Here is a 9,362-nt window from a genome sequence, read left to right as displayed (position 1 = left end):
CCGCTATACCTGACATGGTACGGCCAAAGGGAGATAGCTTCTATAGTCTAGTCAGGCCCATCGGCCGCAAGATGTCTAAAAACAACCGAAGGTAAACCATCGGATCTCTAGAACCGTCAAAACAGTCAATGTGCAGTATTTTAAATTGATCTGATAATGTCACTGCAGAATCGGTGTACCCATCCTCTATGTCCGGGATGGAGTTAACCCCCTTATGCTCTCTTGAATAACTTTTCCAGCTTATTGACTGTAAGCATAGTTGGGTCAACCTCAAACTCAAACAGAGCCTCAATCTGATAAACAGGGGTTTGGGAGGTTTGTGCTGGGATTGGCTCTGCTGGATTACCCTGGTTTTCTTGGGCATTGGCAGTATGAGTGGTGGCTCCGAGTGCTGGGATACCCGTGGGAGGTGTATGGGATGCAGAGGCCGCAGCCGGCTGTGGTTGTTGTTGTTGTAGTCAGGTTATTACCTTGGCCTAATGGGCCGTAACCTCAGCCTGGCGGGTAGCATCTTGCTGTAAGGTTTCAACTGTCTACTGTAGATGATATATCAATTTTTTCATGCTAACTGGGGGATACTGTGTCATCGGAATAGGAGATCGATCACGTACTAGGCTAGAAGTGGATGCCTGTTCCCAAACCTGACTGGATACAAGTGAATTGAAGGGTGACTGCTATAAAAATTGAACCGGTGAATTCTACCTAATTCTCCTCTGTCTTGTAACCGGTGGGAGTGAAGTAAACACGGGTTGTCCCCGAACAAGATCCCAACTTTGCAAAGCCTTCTGACTCTGGTCCAGAGTACTTGAGGGATATCCGAACTTTTCGAAGCTATGGTGTTAAACTACCTAGCAAAAAGAAATAAAGTAAAAAAAAAAAAAAAGAGCAGGAATCAGAAACCGCACAGCACCTCAGCTAATGATGTTATCAACAAAGACATGATCACAGCTATAGAACTGTACTCCACCCTGAATTTTGCTCCCAAAACATATACCAAATTTGCAACTGCCATGCACATTCCTGTACAGTTTCACTGTAAAGTACATACTAGTTAAGTGAGAGCCAAAACACCCCTATGAGGGGATAGGGTTACCCTGTCCTAGTTTCGTCAGGAACTAGGGTTCACTATTCAAGCAAGGCGGTTTCATGCAAGCTTGCATTTCGGGTGAGCATCCTATCCTAGTTTGGAACGGTCACTAAGGCTTTACTATATGTAACTAAGCCGATTAGTCAAAAAGGGTACCTCAGCTAGACTACCTAATATACCTCTCGCTCCTAACACCGAGAAGTGAAAGGAGGATCAAACAGCATAGCGGTAGTCCATATCGAAGGGTTGTGTTCCCAACATGGTAGAGCCTACGATCGGTCAGCCTTTTGGCAAGCTTTTGGGCAAGCCTCCAGCAAACCATCCAGGAATAGTGGATGGCAAACACAGTGACTTAAGCCCACCAATGCAAATGCAATGCAAAGAAACATATAAGTGTAGATAAAACTTCACATCATGAATTTCAAGTCAAGTTCTCTAAATTCCACAGCAGAGTCGCCAGAAACTGTAACTTGACTTTTTCGTGCTCTTTTCGGAAGACGAATAAGCCTTACAGTGTTGGACTCCTGCGGTTTTGAATCTGATCTCATAAGTGCAATGTGAAATAGATAAGCGCCAAAGAGTTCAAATTCGGCAAATCTTTTAGAAAATCAATTTTGAATCAAATTGCCAAAAATGGACTACTTTACCAGATACAGAGTCGCCACCTAAACATTTTGTGGGAAATTTAGGAAACTCATGACTTGTGTCAAAGGACACGTGTCCGTCATCACCAAGATTGTCTCGACTCGGGAACTTAGGTACGAGAAGGAAAGGTCATGAATTGAGCACCCTCGCTCGCCCGAACAAAGATTGGCCTCTACTAATCATGATGTGAACCTTATTTACGTTATATGCTCTTGTTCCAATTTATTAGACTAACTTTAGTATATGATGTGCACACGCACAAGTATAGACTAATTTTCAAGAATTGGAACACTTGATCTCATGTTTTGTTTGGAAAATTGTTTTAAATATGTACCATTTGAAAAAGTGATCGCATATGTACATTACTCAAATTATTCAAATTCAAGAAATTAGCCTTCATCCACAGGCATTCAAGTAGTTTATAGCATTTAAGCAATTAGTCTCATGGCAACCATGCTAGACATGGCGACAATCACGCAATATGGTAAAGCACAAAAGAGCTCACCTAGTACTCCAAGCCAAAAACATCAAAGAGTTAGGAAAAATGCGTGATCCTAACTATGCAATATGACTAATGCAGCACATGCGATATGTAATTACTAGGCTCGGCTACTAATATGGCATATGAATCAATTTGATAGCATGCGGTCTAAGCATGTATTCAAAGAAGTGTTTAACTAACAATGCAAGTTAGAATGATGAGCCGAACCTTATGCATGCAAGACAATGGATGCAAGGCATGAGAGATGCTAAACAAGACATGATACCCTAAAGTAACCATCATAAGCAGTTAAATAAAAGGGACAAAAACGTGGGGTTGTGTGGACACCCCATTTTTGACCACTCGCAAGGCTCGAGCGCTTTGTCCGGTACACTCGATGATGAAAGTGGTATTGTGCGTGGTTCGAGGTCTCAACGAAGGGGCCATGTTTAAGCTCCGAAACAATCCCAAACCTCCTATATTCCCACTGATTAAACCCAAGAAATCATTTTTTACACATTGTGCCACCTTGTGCTCAGGCTGAAGCAGAAAAATAGAGGAATGCATTGAGGCCCAGCCGTGCCTCATTGAGGGCAGACCGTGGCCTTTGAGGGCCGGCCGGGCCTTAGTAGCGAGAAACACTGTTCTAGGCAGGAGGATGCCAGCTGTCCTTTTTTGAAGATATTTATGATATTTCTGGCTCAAATTCTATAAAAACAACCATATACCTCTGTTTTGAGGGTCGAAGAATTTCAAGAAAGCCATTATATCACCTTGAGAACTCCTTCTTCTCCTTCTTGTTGTACAAGCAACACTTTGAGTTAACCTGCCACCTTGAACCTATATTCATACACCATGCACACCTTCATACCTTAGTCTAGGAACCTTGGTTGAGCCTTGAACACCATAATTCAAGCTTGAGAGTGTGTTGGAGCTTTGTTTGATCACAAACAAAGAGGTTACTCCGTGGAGAGGTATAAGCTTGCTATCTTCCCTCTTGCTTTCATTTCTTTCATTTGCTACCTAGTTCTTATTGTTTTGTGTTGTTTTGATCCTATTTTAAGTGTTTAAGTTTGGGTTTGAAGAGCTACCAAAAGGGTAGAGAGAGTTTGCTCTTTCTACACCTTTGCCTATAGCTCAAACCCTTACTTTTACACTCTTTTTCTTTGTTCTCTACACTGATTTTTAGAGTTTAAAAAAGGCTAAAAACCATGCTTTGAGGTTTCAAAAGTGGAGGGGTTAGCCACCTCTCCTTGTTCTTGTTTACTAGCCTTGTTTCCTCTCTTTGTTGTTTAGCTTTTTCAGGCTTTTTTCATGCATTTTTAGCCACTATTTTTACCACTTGAAGGCTGTTTTAGGGCTGTTCTAAGTTGTTTAAATAGTTCAAGCATTGATTAGCTTGGTTGTTGCCTCATAAGTTTGCATACATAGCTTGTAGTATATTGTTCTAAGATTTTCTTCAATTCATTTCCATGTTTAAGAACCTTATTTTAACAATCAACTTACCAGTCATCTCTTTCATTTGAGAGTTTCTTCAATCGGTTGATGGTTATTCAAAATGGGAACTAGCGATTTACGCTTAATGGCTTAATCTCTACGAAGGTTCATTGCCAACGGTGTAGTTTCTCTTTCACGTTGAGAATCACCTCTCGATTGACATATTTCTCATTTAGTAGACATAACAATCATCTTGGAGTTAGTGGATTAAAGGATGGCAAAGACTAATGGATTTCGGTTAAAATGAACCAACTCACATAAAGAAAATGAGTTATCTTGCTTGGGGTTCGACCGGACGTTATGCCGAATCCATTTTGTCAAGAGTTGTCTAACATCAATTTATGATGTTTTGCTGGATCTTGAAGTGTCTCCAGCTCCCTCTTTGAGTTCACTCCATGATAGGAGGGAGGGGTGGTCGTTGCTCATTTCATTTATTGATTTTTGTCCAAGTTGTGGATCGAAATCATCAAGCAATCAACTTGCTCATTGATGGTTTTGAAAACAATTCTAACCTTCTCTCGAGGCTTTCCCATGACAGAGAAGTGTGAGAGGGACAAACAAAGTCCAGAATACTTTGTTTGCACTGTTTTCACTTCAATACACAAAACAGAGTTTTGCACAAATTTGAGGCACGACCGGCCTTCATTGAGGGCCGGCCGGTCCTCAATGTTTGGTCAGCAGTGTATTTTTGCAAAAAACAGAAAGCAGTGGCTGAAGGTGAAATAAAATGGTCTGGGCAGACAGTGCCGTTTTTGGGCGCTGCGCATGCGAACATCGTGCATCCTTATGCATCCTTGTTTGATGATTAAATTATTAGTTATTATTTTTGTAATTAATTACCATTATTGTAATTATAATTAACGTTGTTTATTTGTAATTGTTGTAGTTAATTAGCTTAAATAGCTAGTTTACTTATCATGATTACCCTTGTTGTAATAGCATAGTTAGCTAGTTAATGCTTTAATGATTTCATTCGGTTTTGTAATAAGTAGTTTAATTCAGACTTTTGGACTTTGATTCGCACGCTCTTGCACGAGGGCAATGTTGTAATAAGTTGTATGTCTTCCAACTCCATGTCTTTCTCCCTTTTTCTTACTTGCTTATGATGGTTAGTTTAGAAACATCACGTTTTTTTTAGCATACTCCATGTTTTGCATCCATTGTCTTACATGCATCCAAGGTTCGACTCATTACGCGCTAACCCGATATCAAGTGTTCAAATTCATTACTTGAATATGTGTTCTCTCGCATGTCTTGAATGGAATCATATGCCATGCTCATAGCCGAGCCTGTAAAATACATAATGTGCGTGTTGCATTAGTCATATTGCATTAATTAGGAACATGCACATTTTTCTAATTATTTTGCTTTATTTTGGCTCGGAGTACTAGGTGAGTAATTTTATGTTTTAGCATCTTGCATCGAATGTTTGTGTTGCCATGTTAAAGCATGAATACCATGAGGCTAAGTGCGTAAATGATACAATTGTTTGAATGCCTGTGGATGAAGGCTAGTTACTTGAATTGGGATGGTTTGATTAAATGGCCATTTTAGCCCACTCTTTTTCAAGTGGCCAATTCACAAAACAATTTTGAAACAAAACATGAGATCAAGTGTTCGAATTCTTGCAAACTAGTCTATACCTTATGTGTGCATCACATAGTAAAAATAGCTAATAAATTAGAACAAGAGTATATAATGTAAATAAAAAACACATCATGATTAGTAGAGGCCAATCTTTGATCAGGCAAGTGGGGTGCTCAATTCATGACCTTCCCCTCTCATACCTAAGTTCTGAAGTCGAGACACTTTGGTGATGACGGACTAACGGCCTTTGACATGGGTCTTGGGTTTCCTAAATTTTTCAAAAATATTTAGGTGGTGACTCTAAAATCTGGCAAAGCAGTCCATTTTTGGCATTTGATTCAAACATCGATTTTCTAAAAAGAATTTCCAAATTTGGACTCTTTTTGTGTTTTCACTACTTCACAGTGCACTTGCGAAATCAAATTCAGAACCACAAGTGGAGTCCGAACTGTAGGGCTATTCGCCTTCCGAAAGGAGCACGAAAAGTCGAGCTACAGGTTAGAAGACATACACGTTATTACAACTGTGCCCTCACACAGGAGGGTTCGAATAAACTAACTAGATAAACTAGTTAACTAACTATTACAAAATGATTTAACTAACTATGCTAGCTAGTTATTACAACATCACAACTAATTAACTATTCTAGCTAATTATTAAAAATTGGAACTAACTAATTAATTAATTACAAAATTCTAATTAGCTAACTAATTAATTATAATATGAATACAACATGAAAGAACTAATTAAACTAATTAATCAACCTTGGGAAGCGAGGAATGCTCATGCATGTGCGGATTTCCACCCAAAAAGCACACTGTTCTGCTCCCAAAATGCTTCTATTGCACAGTGGAACATCTTTTCACCTCAGCCACTGCTCTATTCTATTCCAGAAACACTGCTGCTCAATTTTACAAAAGTGGCCGGCAGGCTAGAAGTGGTGGCCGACCAGCCACAAATGATAGCTTGCTGTCCATAAATAGTGGCCTGCTGGCCACTAATGCTTATTTCCTTTTGCTACAACAGAAAGCATACAGAACACAAACATGGTATTTCTCAAGGTATGTTTGTACACATTATCCCTCCTTATCATCAAACAACATCAAAGGAGTTGCAAGCTCAATTCACAAGCCATCAATCGATGCAATTTCATTGCATGATGGCCTATGAACCAAGGTGTACAATTTCAATAAATGCAACAAGAAAGACTCCCAAACCTCCACCCTATCATGGATTGATCAAGGAAAGTGGTTGATATTGACTCTTGAACAGTTTACATCACTAACAAGTATGAAACGATTCAAGACTCAAGTGTTCAATTAACGTCCAATTGAACCCTAACCAAGTTATTATCTTGCATCACTTTTAATCCTCATTTTATTACTTCATTTTAATTACCAACCATTCCTTAGTCAATTAAGTCCCAAAGTGAGCTTTAAGTCCTTTAATGGAAAGGAGCCCAAAACCAAGTGTTGTTTTAGGCATGAGAGATGTGTCATGCCGTTGGTAATGAACCGCTAAAGGGATTAGACCATTAAGCACAAGACCTCAATCTCAAGTTTTAATAAACAAGTAGCTTGAAACAAGTTTCAAAGCAAAGTAAAAGCCAGGGAAGGAGGGAGGTTGCAGAGGTGATTAAGGGTGATCACAAGCATGGAAAACAAGAACTAAACACTATCAACTCAAATAGGTCGGTGGCTAAGGCCTAAACCACCAAGCTTATGAGGACAATTACACTACAAGCATGCAATACAAAGCTCTAATGCAATGAACCACTAAAATAGTCCTAAAACAATGCTAAATTAGTCCTAAAACATGCTGGAATTAAGACAAAAATAGCTAGAATAATAAGCTAAAACATGGAGCATGTTAAGCTAGTAAACAAAGCATAAGGAGGGGAGGCTACCCCTTCCATTTTTGGAACTTCAAAATAACATTTTCGCCACTGAAAAAGCTCTGAGAATCAGTGGTAAAAAGCTCAAAAAAAGGTTGACCACAAGGTGAGAAACACAATGGTAAAGTCCTTGGAAGTTAGGTGGAAGGAATGGTGAGCCATCCCTCCACCCTTATTGGCCTTAAACCACAAGTTTCAGCCCAAAATTTCAGAGTATAAACAACCCAAAAATAGTAGGCAAAATAGCAATTAAAGCAAAATAATAAACCAAGACTTATACCTCTTGAAGAGGAGAACACTTCCCAAGTCACAAATCAACACTTACATACCCTCAAGAGCTCAAAGTAAGCTCAAAAGTGCCTCAGCTCAAATACCACAAGGTTTGGTTTAGAGTGTATAGGCAAAAGCTTAAAAATTTGCAAGAGAGAGAGAGAGAGATAGAGAATTGTGGAGAGGGAATTGTAAGGAAAATTTTGCTCCAAAATGTTCAACCCTAAAAAATGGAAGGGGAGGTCTCCTATATATAGAAAAACATCAAACTCCTTCAGAAACATCCATACATACACATGTAAGCAGATTCAAGCATTAGTGGAAACAACTGACACAGTTGGCATAAATATCTGCCAAAACACACTTGTGGCCGGCAGGCCACACATTTGGCCGACAACCCAGATCAGTGGCCGACAGCCCAAAGAAAGGGGCCTACAAGTCCCAGGGTTGTTAGGCTTGAAAAACTACGGTTTTAGTCCAAAACAAGGCAAGAGGTATGTAGGGTTTTGAACGCTCAAAGTTGTGGCATTCTGCTGAGGACTTTGAGCACTTGACAAGCATATACACATTCATCATTGGGTGTGCAAGAAATGGTGTCCAAGTTGTAAGGGCGGTCAAAAATGGAGTGTCTACAGATCACAATCATATCAAAGTTCGATAACATAACTTAACATTTCGGGAACTCCTTGCCGTATCGGACATTTTGTGAACACAACATAGCTTACAGAACGTCCATGATGAATCAGAGATAGAATGAAAGTTACTAGAGCTAAAAGTACATTTTCCAGGTTATCACATATCGCATCGTAAACAAATCAGAGTTTCACCACTTAACTTTACAGTTCCAAAGTTCTTGTTCACAAACTTATCGCATCAACATTTCATAACAAAACAAAGGTTCCACAAATTATCGAATAACATAGTCATTTTCTAAGTAATTCATATACGAAAATATCTTTACAAAGACATTACTCACAGTGCTTGGTCGGATGATACTCTTCATGTAAGCGACCTACACAATACATTCAGGCACAACATCTCAAAATACATTTCATTCATTCAATCGGTTCTTAAACCTATTTGGTTCATTTGTTACTTGTACGTTTGGTTATTCCTATTCTTTCTTTACTCTCTTTCGTGTTCATGAAGTGCATATAAACGTGAAATACATGTGAAAACCAAGCAAAGGGAGGTCCGGAAGTTGGAAAAATGGAAAGAAAATGAATCTAGGACCACTCTGAAAACCACACGTATAGGGGCGTTGGCTGCATGTGCAAAACTGTCACCGCATGTGCGCTCCGCACGTGCAATTATAGCAGAATGTTTGACTTGCTGAGCTCTGTGTTCCACACGTGCGGGGCTTCTTGCCGCACGTGCGGTTCTGGGTCAAAATTTGTCCAAAAAATTTGTTTTTGAATGGAAATTCATTATTTTCAAAATTCAACTTCAATTTTATGCAAATCAAGGCTCAAAACCCTTAAAAGCATCTTGCATTTCACATCCCTAACTTCAACAAAGCTCATAACTTCAAAACAAAACTCAAATTTCTATCTACAAAATCACAACCTTGAATTTAAGAGCAAAATCAAGAACCATGCATATGTTGAGTCCCAATCTTCCAAAATTCATGGAGTTTCCTCCTCACTTCTCAAAAATCATGCAAGAAAGATAAGTTTGAACATGAAAGATGCCATGTATGTCAAAATTATGAGTTACTTTCTTCAAATCTTTCATATCAAGCCATGCAAAACCTAACCCTCCAATTACAACAACAAAACTCCTTAATCCAACTTAGATTCAATGGTTTTATTAGTAATACAACTTAGATTCATGAAATTAGAGGAGGATTCTTACCTTACATGGTTAATTTGGTGAAGTTTTGCTTAATTTCCCTTCAAATC

Source organism: Camellia sinensis, chromosome 5, assembly GCF_055761805.1.
Source record: "Camellia sinensis isolate YWXY chromosome 5, ASM5576180v1, whole genome shotgun sequence".
NCBI lineage: Eukaryota > Viridiplantae > Streptophyta > Magnoliopsida > Ericales > Theaceae > Camellia > Camellia sinensis.
This window is presented reverse-complemented; position numbering follows the sequence as displayed.